Genomic DNA, 14240 nt, shown 5'->3' on the forward strand with positions numbered 1-14240 from the left:
CCCAAGATGCATAAGCCTCAAGGCCTAAGATGCATAACCGGGCCCAAGATGCATAACCAGCCCAAAAGAATAAAAATTATAATATTGGTTTAAAGGAACGGATCCGAACATATCTTCTAATTGCTTTCCTATTTTGATGTGCCGTGTTGAGATGATCTCTTGTTGGAGGTTTTTATGGACAAAATGATAATCAATCACAATATGTTTGGTCCCTTCAGTTTAAATTTAAATTAATTATAATTTATTAATATCCTTATGCACATGAACATATTTTTTATTTTTTAATTTATTAGTAAATCTTAATAAGATTATTGATTTTGAGCATAAGGCTACAAGAAAATCTAATTATGTTTTTGCATAATATATGTGAGAACTTACATTTATTATTACTTTAATTTTTAAATATCTTCATCCATTTATATTTTTAAAACTTATTATTATATTTTTTATTATATTACATTTAATTTTATAATTAATTTAATATTACATTTTAATAAAATAACATATAACTTTTATAAAATATGATTCAACAAAAAAAATCCTTAAATTAATAAATCTTTTATTTATATAATCAATTAAAATAATATTAAAATTAATATTTTAATTTAAATAATTAAGTATAATATTTATAATGCTATAATAATATTACAACATATATAAAAAGTAATAGAAAGTTATATAAAAAAATAAATTACGAGATTTTATAATGTGGAAGTAGCATAAGAAACAAATTAGTTAACATATATATAATAAAAATATATCATTATTCATAAAAGTAATCTAATGAAAAAATAAAAAATATATATAAAAAAGTGTTATCACTATGATATTAGTAGATAAATAATAAAGATAAATAAAGAAATAAAGAGAAAAGAAAACACATGTAAAATCAACATTAAAAGCTTATCTTGGTATACATCCATAAATAATTTCATTTCGTTGCTTTTATTACATTTTTTAATATGACTGATTATAATCAATTCTATTAATAATAAAGAAAATATTTTTATATAGTCTAAAATTTGTAATTTTGGACGATTTAAATTAAAAGAAAATTATATCATCTAAAATTTGTAATTTTGGGCAATTTAAATTAGATAGAATCTCTAAGAATCTTTGTTAATAATTATTAGGTTTTATTATAAAAGCTTTAGCGATACAAAATCATGAAGTAGCCACAGCATGTTCTTCTTTAACAGTTTGTATACTTTGCCCATTTTCTAATTTAACAAGTACATTTTTGGCATTCAAAATACTATTTCTATCTTTCTTAGTTTTCTTTCGAAAAAGGGAGTTTGTGAGCAAAACCTTGAAAGTGCCATTGAATGGGGTTCTATGGGCATAATAGCATTTGTTAATGTTGTAGGTAGGGAAGTGCATTATTCGATTATAATTGAATAATTGAACTGTACCGATGAAATTCAGTTATTTCGGTGAAAGTAAGTTTGATTCGGTTCAAATTTTGATTAATAATGATAAAAACTTTCGATTTTAAATTATCGATTCGGTTACCTTTAATTTGGTAATTGAACTAATCGGAATAACCCAATATTAATAAATGTATTAATTAAAATTTTATTAATAATATAATTTATAATTTTTATTTTTATTATTTTGTAATATATTTAACTTGCAATATTTTCTTATATATTAAATCATATTTATTGTCTTTTTATAAATAAAAAAGGATTGTAAATATTTTTATTAATATTTAATTAATTAATTGATAATATAAAATGTATATTTTATTTTTTTTTTATTAATTCGGTTATATAACCGATAATCAATCAAATATTTTCAGTTTCAGTTAATTTTGGTTTTTCTCTCAATTTCGGTTTGGTTTGATTCGGTTAATAATTTTAGAGTCAGTTAGCAATTCAATTAGTTGAAAATTTGGTTTAGTTAACCGAATGCCCTAGTTGGAGGCAAGCTTCTAAACTATGGCCAATACATAATCTATTGGCCACTGTGTATAAGAATTTAGCCTTCTGACATGATATTTCTTGTTTTGGAATTGGGTATTTATAATTACCATGAAATGGCTCTTTATTTGTTGTAATAGCCATAATAGTTGCTACTCATAATGACAAAAGGGATGAGTATCAGTTGGGTAGTACATGAAGTAAAGAAGAGGAGGGGGAGAGAAAAGGGGGGGGGGGGGGGGGTGGAGGTGCCTGCGGTGGGGTGATAGGTGGCGTACCATAGAAGTGGCTTAGGTAGTTATAGGTTAGGGTGTAAATAACTGATCTAACTATTCATTTTCCATTTAAAATTGTGTGAATGCCTATATTAATGTCACTCAAACAAACTCTAATCTACCCATTTATATAATTGGTGATAGATTAGTAGTGGTGGTGGCAGCACCTATTAATTGTTTTTTGATTCATTTAATACACATTAATATGTTCTAGTCTTAGTTCGAGGTCTACCTTGGAACTAGAATCTAATTGAAATTTTGGGATGATTTTAGTTCGATTCATCGATGTTTGGGTTCTGATTCAGTTCAATTCTCGGTTCTTCAGTTTCAGTTTGGTTCTGTACATTTTTTGTTCTTAAAATTTTTTGCTATTTTTTAGATATAAGTCATTCTTAAATTAGCATTTAAGCTTTAAAATTGGTTTGGTTATTAAATATAACATACCTTTTAGCTATTTTTAAATTATATAACCTTTAATTGTAAGGTTCGTATATATTTTAGAATTAAGTATATTATATAATACTTGAGATTAAAGCTTAGTTGCTATATATAATGTAGTTGTACATTTATATCATAAAGTATACCTTTTAACTGTTTTTTAATTATGTAGTTTTTATCTATAAGATATATAAAAAATTAAGAATTATAAGGTAATTTAATGTATTTATAATTGTGAGAAAAGGTGTTTTCATTGATTATATTAGAGGTTTGCACACCCCCCCCCCCCATCACACACACACATATTTATGTATATCGCTTATACTAACTAGGAATTCTACATTAGGTAGGAATCCTTCTTTAATTAGGATATCCTATACAGATTGACTTCTATAACACCCCCTCTCAAGTTGGAGCATAGATATTAATCATTCTAAACTTGTTACATAAGTAGTCAACCCAAGCTCCATACAGAGCTTTTGTAAACATATCTCCTTATTGCTTTCCTATTTTGATGTGCCGTGTTGAGATGATCTATTGTTGGAGGTTTTTATAGACAAAATGACAATCAATATCAATATGCTTGGTCTCTTCAGTTTAAATTTAAATTAATTATAATTTGTTAATATTCTTATGCACATGAACATATTTTTAATTTTTTAATTTATTAGTAAATCTTAATTAGATTGTTGATTTTTAGCATAAGGATACAAGAAAATCTAATTATGTTTTCGCATAATATATGTGAGAACTTACATTTATTATTACTTTACTTTAATTTTTAAATATCTTCAACCATTTATATTTTTAAAACTTATTATTATATTTTTTATTATATTACATTTAATATTATAATTAATTTAGTATTACATGTTAATAAAATAACATATAACTTTTATAAAATATGATTCAACAAAAAAATTTTTAAATTAATAAATCTTTTATTTATATAATCAATTAAAATAATATTAAAATTAATATTTTAATTTAAATAATTAAGTATAATATTTATAATGCTATAATAATATTACGGCATCTATAAAAAGTAATAGAAAGTTATATAAAAAAATAAATAATGTTGAAGTAGCAGAAGAAACAAATTGGTTAACATATATATAATAAAAATATATCATTATTCATAAAAAGTAATCTAATGAAAAAAAAATATATAAAAGTGTTATCATGATGATTAGTAGATAAATAATAAAGATAAATAAAGAAATAAAGATAAAAGAAAACACATGTGAAATCAACATTAAAAGCTTATCTTGGTATACATGCATAAAAAATTTCATTTCATTGCTATTATTACATTTTTTAATATGACTTATTACAATCAATTCTATTTTTATATCGTCTAAAATTTGTAATTTTGGACAATTTAAATTAAAAAAAAAATTATATCATCTAAAATTTATAATTTCGGACAATTTAAATTAGATAGAATCTCTAAGAATCTTTGTTGATAATTATTAGGTTCTCTTTATAAAAGCTTGAGTGATACAAAATCATAAAGTAGGCGCAACATCTTCTTCCTCAACAGTTTATATACTTTGCCCATTTTCTAATTTAACAACTATATTTTTAGCATTCAAAATACTATTTCTATCTTTGTGAGTAATATAACTATCTCAGCATCCTTTAGGTGGTCCAGTGAAATTAAAAACTAAAATATATGCTATTCTAACATCAGAATTTTCTTTGGCTCTATAAGCAGTACAAGCCATAGCCATTTCTTGTAAAATATTTAAAATGTAATATTTAGATAGACCATCAAAATTTCACTCATAAATTATTTTACCATTATATTTAGCTTGAGCAATTTGACTTCTTTCTGCAAATGTTTAAAATGTACATGAGGAGGTGTAGGACTTGGTTAATAATTTATAGTCTTAGATAGATTATATTATAATATTAGTTTATTAATAATATGTTCTTTTTAGTTTATTACAGTTATTTTTATTTTTCACTTATTAATTTCTTATTTTAGTTAATTACTTCTTATAAAATTTTATATTTAATTGAAGTTAACTATAATTAAGATTAAGAATTTTAAATTTATATGAACTCTAAAATTAAAATTTTAAATTTATGCAAACATTAAAAATTAATTTAAATAATAAAGATATAATTGTAATTAATTTAAAGGATGAAAGGCATTATTGGCAATTCAAATGCCTCCAAAAATAGATATATATATATATATATATATATATATATATATATATATATATATATATATATATACACGAATTATAATTTAATATTATAAATTAGCAGAAAAAATAATTTATTAATAACAATTAAATTATAAATTCAATAATCAATCAATTTAAAAAATGATCTTAAAGGAAAAATACCATAAAAAATAAAGTTAAACATTTGAATTTCAATTGGAAATACACAAGCTTTAATAAAATATAAATGTTACAAAAAAAAATGAATTTCTGTGTATTTAGTTAATTATTAAAAAAAATGGGTCAATTTTTTTTTTCCAAATGAAGTATTGATTTTGGGAAAAAAAATTGATTTTACAACTACAATTAATATTTTGTAAAATTTTATTTTAAATTATATAAAAAGATTTAATTAAAGAGGATTTAAATATAAATAAGATTAAAAATTTTTAAACTTATATAAATTTTAAAATTTTATAAATAATTAAATTTTAATTTATAAATAAAATAAAATCTAAATTTATGTAGAAAATCAATCTAATTAACTAAGTTTAAAATTTTTAAAGTAAAATAATTATTAAATTATTTTTTAATTAATCACCAACTAATTAAATTTATTTAAATTTTTTAATATTATTAATAACATAAAGAAAATTTTACTTATTTTAGAATTAATTTTAATATTTATTTATCAATTAAATTTAATTATTTATTATTATAATTAATTTTAAATTACATATTTCATTTTTAGGGTATCTTTATCCAATGTTGTCCTCCTCTGTCTCAATACCCTAAAATCGGGATAAATTTCAACAACTGTTTATAAACTTATATAGTTGTAACACTACAGTCTTTTAACTTTAAAATGTAACATAAAACCCCCTAAACTTTCAAATTTTGCACAGTAAAATCCCTCTGACTTTCAATTGTTAATTTTTCAGTTAAAAACTAATGTGAATAGCTCCCGCATGACACTTAGTCAATATTTCTCTCTCATTTCTTACGCAAAGTGTAAAATTATTCTCTTTACGCATGAAAAATTATTCTATCTGTAGAGAGAAAAATGATTCAATTTACACATGGCTTGAGAGAGAAAAGAAAAATACTGACTAAGCTCCATGTTAGAATTGTCCAGGTCAGCGTCTAATTGAAAAACTGCTAATTGGAGGTTAGAGAAATTTTACTGTGCAAAATTTGAAAGTTGATGGAATTTTATGTTACATTTTTAAGTTGAAGGACTGTAATGTTACAGCTAGATAAGTTCAGGGTTAGTTGTCAAAATTTATCCCCCAAAATCTTGAACCATCTGAAAATTCTTTAGACTCTTCAAATTGAATATTAGCTCCTAACCTATCCTTGTTTAAACTTCCTTTATCAAAACTGGATTCGCCGAGAAAATGAGTACAGTGGAACCTCATCTCTCTCCAATTTTTGAATTTCTGAAACAAGAATATCGCAGACAAATCTACTCCGTCTAGTTGGGGTCTGAATTCTACTTTCTTGGTGGGGAACATGACTTGAGGACGAATTAGCTCCTCTTGATCAATTTTTGTTGATGGCAAAGGTTCGATGAAAAGGGGTGTGTCTATGAATGCCGTGAAATGTGATCCATGTGTAGTTGTGGCTGATGGTATGATTTTTGTTCTTAGTAGCAGCCTTGTTTTTAACTTCACTGTACCTGGTTACACCAAGAAAGGGATGCCCATCGATAATTCTATCAGATTCTTTGAATGCTTTGATCCTGAGAGCGATAAATGGATGGTCCTTAATGATCCGCCAATAGATATTCCGACCTTGTGGCGCTTCTTCTTCGTTGGCAGAAGGAGTATTTTCTTTGTTGGCGGTGACGTAGACAGTTTCAGGGTACTTTCAGGCTTCAATCTCGACACCTTAGAATGGGCATCCTTGACGAAGGTGGAGAAGGAGAAGATTACTACTAAGCCTTCAATCTCTGTTATCTGCTTACTGGGTCACATCCTTGTGGTTTGGGATTTCCTGCTACTATTCCAGATGATTACTCCCGCGTTGTTAAATTGTCTATCCAAAAATTATTTATTCTACCAGTTTTTAGATCAAAACTTCATTAATTAATAATGGTGATATCATTGACTACCATATCCTTAGCCCAGTAAGTTTTTAATTTTGTGTTTTTGTTACTAAAAATGATACATCTTTGATTGTTTAGAACCATTCAACTTGTTATTGTGCTGAAATGGCTTAGCCTTACTGTAATTCTTTTCTGATGGGATCATTTTGGTTTTAGCTGGTATGAGGAAATTTCCTCTGTTAAATCCTTCAGTACTTCTTTTTTGCTTGTGTTGTAATTTTTCTTTGGCTTTTGTTGGAATTCGATAATGGTTGTGTACGGAGAGAAGCATGAGAGCATGAAGAGGAAACAAGAAGATAACTGGAAGCATGAGAGCATGAAGGGGAAACAAGAAGATAACTGACAAAGTAAGGCTAGATTATTGTTTCTTTCCTTCTCGCCTTCCCCTTTGTTAGGGTTTGAATCCCTAATAAGGCGGTTTATAGGTAATTGGGAAAGAAAAGAATTAGGAAGAAGAGAAATAGAGAAATCGAAACCCATGATTTGGATAGAGGAACCCAAGGGTGGAAGGCAAATCTGGTAACTATGGTTTGGTGAACTTTATTAAATCATTCAAACCATAGTCTGGGCAGCTACTTTAGACCATAATGCCTTGTTTAATCTATAAACTTTCCCTTTAGTTTCCATGTAAAAAGACATTCTTAACATCAAACTACTGGAAGTCCCACTCAAGATTTGTTGCACAGGACAATAAGATTTTGATGTCGTTCATCTTTGCAATAGAAGCACTTGTCTCTTGATAACCTACTCTATATGCCTAAATGAAGTCTTTCGATACTAATCTAGCCTTATACCTTTCGATTGAGTTGTTTGCTCTATGTTTTACTTGTTTTACTGTGAGCACCCATTTACATCCAACTAGTTTCTTTCCCAAAGTAGGATTAACAAAATCTCATGTCTCAATTTTTGCCAAAGCTCTCATCTCCTCAACCATTGCTACCTTCCATTTTGAATCGAGGCATACATCATTTCAATTTCGTATGAAGGAGACAAAGAATCATAGGGAACAAAATTGGAAATAGGATGTTCTTTACAAGCTTTAACTTCTGTTCTTACAGCAATGGGTACATCATGATCAACAGTAGAGGAATTAGGGTTAGAATCAAGCTGTAATAGTACTCATGCAATTGTTCTGATGTTCTTTTCATCTGCTGTAGCACTATTCCTGATTAGGGAATAGACGAATTGCAGCATGAACTGTCTAAAGGAATCTGGTTGAGATTTGATTTTGATTTTGATTATTAACATCCGGTATGCTTATTACATTAATAGTGCTTCTTTTCTAAAGATGCATTTTTCTTGTCCCTAATTTTTTTTTTTTTTGTATAATAGGATTTGCCAACTTTATACTTGCAAGGTAGATCAATAATTCCTTTGGGGCCCCCTCATCAGCATGTTGGTGAAGCTAATTTTTTTGATGACTTGACGCTCATTGTAGCATTAGGTGAAAATGGTAATCTGATGCATATTAATTTTCGTGAAGAAAAATCTTAAAATTTGCATATATTAGTGGCTCTTAAGGAAAAAATGAAAATGAGAATTAAAGAAAAAAAACATACTAGACAAAATCGATCGTTGGACCAGTTCCAGGTTTCACTAGTTAGCTCTCTCATTCAGTCTTGTCCAAATCTTTAAAACACTAGTAATACCATTATATAAGTTATGCTGTCTTTTTGGTTAATAAAAAATAAATAAGATTTGTTATTTTTCTATCCTTAAACAGTAAATAAGATTTGTTGTTTGTCTGTCTTTAAGGTTTCCCAAGAGATGAAAATCCAAGTTTCAAAATCCCCATTGGTAATGACATAATATTTGCTGTCTAAAGCTTGATCTAAGTTGTTGGATCACAAAATCTTGTAAAAAAACATATTATGAAAGTCAAATTCAGCCTCTAAGGAATTGGGTAGATTTCCATGGGATAGTAAAATTACTAAAATTTAATTCCTAACATTTAAGCTTTTCTCGATAATATTATGGCAAATATTTCTTTGTATTTCGTAGTAATTCTTGCATATTTTCAAAAGTTGTTGAATCTTGTTATTTTGATGTCATCCTCTGACTTATCCTTAAATGATCATGATAGGATTTTAATTAAACTTTTGTTTGGATTAGAAACATGGTTGTGATGTCATAGACCGACAATAGAGACTTGCAAAAATAATAGAGAATAGATTATCTCTTTCCCAAACATACCCCCTAAAGCAAATTTCAGGATAGTTTCTGACTTTGTATTTCATTAGCAGAAAAAGAGACTGATATACCTATGAATGTATTTCCATGGGCTTCTATTAGCTGACTTTTTTTTTTTTAATTCTTTTTTGTCTTGATATGCCACCCGTGTTGGTGTAGGCTAAAATGAATCCTAAACTTATGTTGCTAATTCTAAACTAATGTCCGTCAATTGACACAGATCATCCACTTGATTTACTTAGCATGAATCTGGCAGCTTAAATTGTGGTGGTCAACAGTGCTTGAGAATCTAGATATCAGGTCTCCTGTGTTGATAAACAAATCTGTTATTAAAAATTTGTGTACTTTTATTAGAAATAACTGTTAGTCCTCCATGTATATATGATGAATGTTGATGGCTTTAATAGATTAAATTAACCCAAATGCAAAGCATCTACTTTTTATGAAGTGCTTTAGCTTTGTAGATTTATTGTAAACTTTAAATTATCTATATGGCAACTCTTATTATGAGAATTTGATATTGCCTTCCTCGGGAAAACTTTAGATTTTGAAAAGTGCAGCTATAGGACTCCCCTCAGTAGTTCTATAATACTAGTTCTGCCTATTTAAGTGTACTTAGTGATGTAGGATTTACTAGACATTTTAGGACTACCTATTTTTGAAAGAAGTATGGGAAGTAAAGTCTTCATTTCGCTTGGGAATTTGTGTTGATTTGAGATTCCTAATTAGAATTGGATTAATATTTTCTTGTTTAGGGTTCCAAATCCTAGTACTTGTAGGATTTCAAATGTTCTATATATACTTGTCTTCTTAGTATTTTGATGAGAATTTTTCTATGGTTGACAATTGATTTGAGTATTATAAAATTGAGAATTTTGTTTCTTATTCCCCTTTTTCCCTTTGTTGTATTGGTTCTACATCACCTAGTTAAGAAAAAAGAGGGAACAAAGAAATAAAAGGAAAATTACTATACAGTATAAAACACTTTGACAATATGTAAAATTTACATTCACATTCTTGTTTTTGGAAAGTGAATCAAGTAGTCCACTTTAGTCCTTCCATTATATTTTAGTCCCTTACTTTTTAAGTAAAATAACTTCTTAGTCCTTCACTATTATATTTTCAGGAATGCAAAGTTTATTTTTCTTAAAAACTCAAGGACTAAACTAAACTCAACTCAACTCAACTAAGCCTTTATCCCAAAAATTTGGGGTCAGCTATATGGATTCGCTTTCTCCACTCTAAACGATTTTGGGTTAAATCCTTAGAAATTTGTAATGCTTCTAGGTCATGTTGTACTACTCTCCTCCAAGTCAATTTAGGTCTTCCCCTTTTTTTCTTTCTATCCTCTAACCTAATGTGCTCTATTTGTATAACTGGAGCCTCCGTATGTCTACGCTTCACATGACCAAACCATCTCAATCTCCCTTCTCTCAACTTATCCTTAATTGGTACCACTCCTACCTTTTCTCTAATACTCTCATTACGGACTTTATCTAGTCTAGTATGGCCACTCATCTACTTTAACATTCTCACCTCTGCAACTCTTATCTTAGACGCATACGACTCCTTTAATGCCCAACACTCACTACCATATAACATAGCCGGTCGTATGGCTGTACGGTAAAATTTTCCTTTCAACTTATTGGGAATCTTGCGATCACATAAAACTCTAGTGGCACGTCTCCACTTCAACCATCTGGCTTTAATCCTATGACTAACATCCTCCTCACATCCCCCATCTACTTGAAGGACTGAGCTGAGATATTTAAAGTGATTATTTTAGGACAGTACCACTCCATCCAAACTAACTCCCTCCCTATCACCAGTTTGGCCTTCATTGAACTTGCAATGCATGTATTTTGTCTTTGCTCTACTTAACTTAAAGCCCTTTGACTCTAGAGTACTTCTCCAAAGCTCTAGCTTTCTATTGACTCCTTCTCGCGTCTCATCTCTCAGAACAATATCATCCGCAAACATCATGCACCAAGGAATACTCTCTTGTATATGTTTCGTCAATTCATTTAAAACTAATGTAAAAAGGTAAGGGCTTATAGCTGATCCTTAGTGTTATCCAATTGAGATCGGAAAATCTCTTGTGTCCCCTCCCACTGTGCGAACAATAGTAGTTGCTCCTTCATAACTTTTAACACTTGTATGTACCTAATAGATACCCTCTTTTGTTCTAACACACTCCATAAGACATCTCTTGGAACACTATCATAAGCCTTCTCCAAATCAATAAAAACCATGTGTAGATCTTTCTTCACATCTCTATATTTCTCCATTAAGCTTCTAATAAGAAAGATCGCTTCCATAGTTGAACGACTGGGCATGAAGCCAAATTGATTGAGAGAGATAGAAGTATCATGACGTAGTCGATGCTCCACAACTCTCTCCCACAACTTCATAGTTTGACTCATGAGTTTAATTCCCCTATAGTTCGAGCAACTCTATATGTCTCCTTTATTTTTAAAAATAGGTACTAAAATACTCCTCCTCCATTCATCAGGCATTTTCGTTGAGTTTAGAATCTTATTAAATAATTTAGTTAACTATGCCACTCACATATCTCCCAAACACTTCCACACTTCAATTGGTATTCCATCAGGTCCATAGGCTTTACCCACTTTCATTCTCTTAAGTGCTTCCTTTACTTCTAAAGATCTAATTCTTCTAGTATAATTCACATTCTTTTCTATCATTCTATAGTCTATATTCACACTATTATCATTTTTACTATTATTAAAGAGCTCATTAAAATAATTTCTCCATCTTTCTTTGATGTCCTCAGCTTTCACCAACACTTTTCCTTCTTTATCCTTAATGCACCTAACTTGATTGAGATCTTGACATTTCCTTTCTCTCCTCCTTGCTAATCTATAAATATCTTTCTCCCCTTCTTTAGTTCTAAGTTTCTCATATAACTTTTCAAAGGCCTGTGCTCTCGCTTGACTAACCGCCTTTTTTGCCTCTTTCTTTGCTATCTTGTATTGTTCATATGCCTCATTATTATCACATTTAGGTAATTTCTTATACCATTCCCTTTTTCTCTTCACTGCCTTTTGTACTTCCTCATTCCACCACCATCTCTCTTTTGAGAGTGGTCCATGTCCTTTAGATTCTCCAAGTACTTTTCTAGCTACTTCTCTAATCTTTGATGCTATCTGTATCCACATATCATTGGCTTCCATATTCAGCTTCCATGCTTCGAACTCGAGAAGCTCATTTTTGAACTTCACTTGCTTTACTCCTTTGAACTCCCACCACTTTGTTCGAGCTACACAATTTCTTCTGACCTTACTTGAATTGTTCCTAAACTTGACATCCAAGACCACTAACCGATGTTGACTTGTTAAAGCCTCTCCTGGAATGACCTTGCAATCCTTGCATATAGCTCTATTTGTCTTCCTGGTTAAGAGGAAGTCGATTTGGCTTCTATGTTGCCTACTTTTGAAAGTCACTAAATGTGATTCTCTTTTTATAAAATAGGTATTTGCTAGTATTAGGTCGTATACCATAGCAAAATCCAGGATGTTTTTTCCCTCCTCATTTCGACTGCCAAAACCAAAACCTAAACCTCCATGAACATTCTCATAGCCTTGCCTATCACTTCCTACATGTCCATTCAAATCTCCACTAATGAAAATATTCTCTTCATTCGGTATGTTTTGCATTAAATCATCCATATCTTCCCAAAGCCTTTATTTACTCTCACTATCTAGTCCTATTTGTGGGGCATAAGTACTAACTACATTTATTATTTTTCCTTCTAGTACTAGCTTTACTAGTATAATTCTATCTCCTACTCTTTTCACAGCTATTACAGCGTCTTTCAATGTCATGTCTATGATTATGCCCACTCCGTTCTTATTTCTCTCCTTTCTGGTAAACCACTGTTTATACCCTGAATTACCCACTTCCTTTCTTTTCTCTCCTACCCATTTAGTCTCTTGAATGCAAGCAATATTTACCCTTCTCCTTTTTAAGGTATCCACAAGCTCTATTAATTTTCCTGTAAGTGATCCAACATTCCAAGTACCAACCCTGATCCTCCTCCTATTCTGTTCCTTCCTAATTGGTCTCCTTTTATGATATCTACTATTGTTTTCTATGTCTATTTTGTGTTTTGTTCCACTATCTATTCTATTATCTATCCTATGGACTAACTATCTATCCTATGGACTAACACCACACCCGGGCGCCGGCGGGGCACGTTGCTTTCGGTAAACGCCCTATACCTTTGTATATATCTCACTATACCTGGGCTCCGATGTAGCGCGTCGTTAGTAGAGGACACCCCAATATTTATATCATTTGAATCCATATCATAAGGTGTGACGAAATTTTTACGCTGGTTGTCGCCTACCGCAACCCTCCTCCTTTATCCGGGCTTGGGACCGGCTAAGTGCAAACTACTTAGGCGGAGTTAAAACTCAAGGACTTAAATGTAATTCAAAATTTTAGGGACTAAAGTATATAATGTTTTAAGTAAAAGACAAAGTTGTTATGAAATTAAAAAGTTGAGGTCTTTTTAATTCAATTTTGAAAATGCAAGGATAGAGGTGTGAATATTGATAAATGTCAAGAGAGATTTTTTGTAATTTTCCCAAAAATAATATAGTAATTGGCATTATAATGTACAGTAGAAATAGGGAGGGTTTAGATTGATTAGGATATATAAGATTCCTGCCAGTATGTTCATTCAACCTTAGTAGTCTTGTGCACTTTGATTTGCCTAATTATAGTTTTACTCATACTAGGGGCTCGGACCTCTTGCTCTAGTTCTTTGTATAGCAGAAGGAAAGGCAAGATGATCTTCGTACTCTGCTTCAGTCTCTATCACTCTCTCTGCAAGTGCATGATTCTGTGTTGGTCAGCTGGCAAAGGGATGTCCAAATCATTTCTTATGTATAGGGCAAGCTAAAGGTATATTATTTGAAGATGATGGTGATGGATATGAATTCACCAAGGGTGGATATCTGGTTACACCTTATGCTGCTGAACGTCTATATTCAGTTGTTATTGTTAGAGTTTCTGAAGCAGAAGGGTGATGGAAGAGGCCCAAAAGATACTTGCAAGTGCTATTATTGCTTGGTGGAGGTGCAATAGTACATCCTTTTTACTCAAT

The 14240-nt window shown here is 29.8% G+C and overlaps 1 pseudogene; it reads left to right on the forward strand.

Moving 5' to 3' along the window:
• Positions 1-14240, forward strand: part of LOC131176803 (uncharacterized) — a 167102-nt pseudogene that overhangs the window by 103541 nt on the left and 49321 nt on the right.

This window comes from Hevea brasiliensis, unplaced genomic scaffold, assembly GCF_030052815.1.
Source record: "Hevea brasiliensis isolate MT/VB/25A 57/8 unplaced genomic scaffold, ASM3005281v1 Scaf25, whole genome shotgun sequence".
NCBI classification, from domain to species: Eukaryota; Viridiplantae; Streptophyta; class Magnoliopsida; order Malpighiales; family Euphorbiaceae; genus Hevea; species Hevea brasiliensis.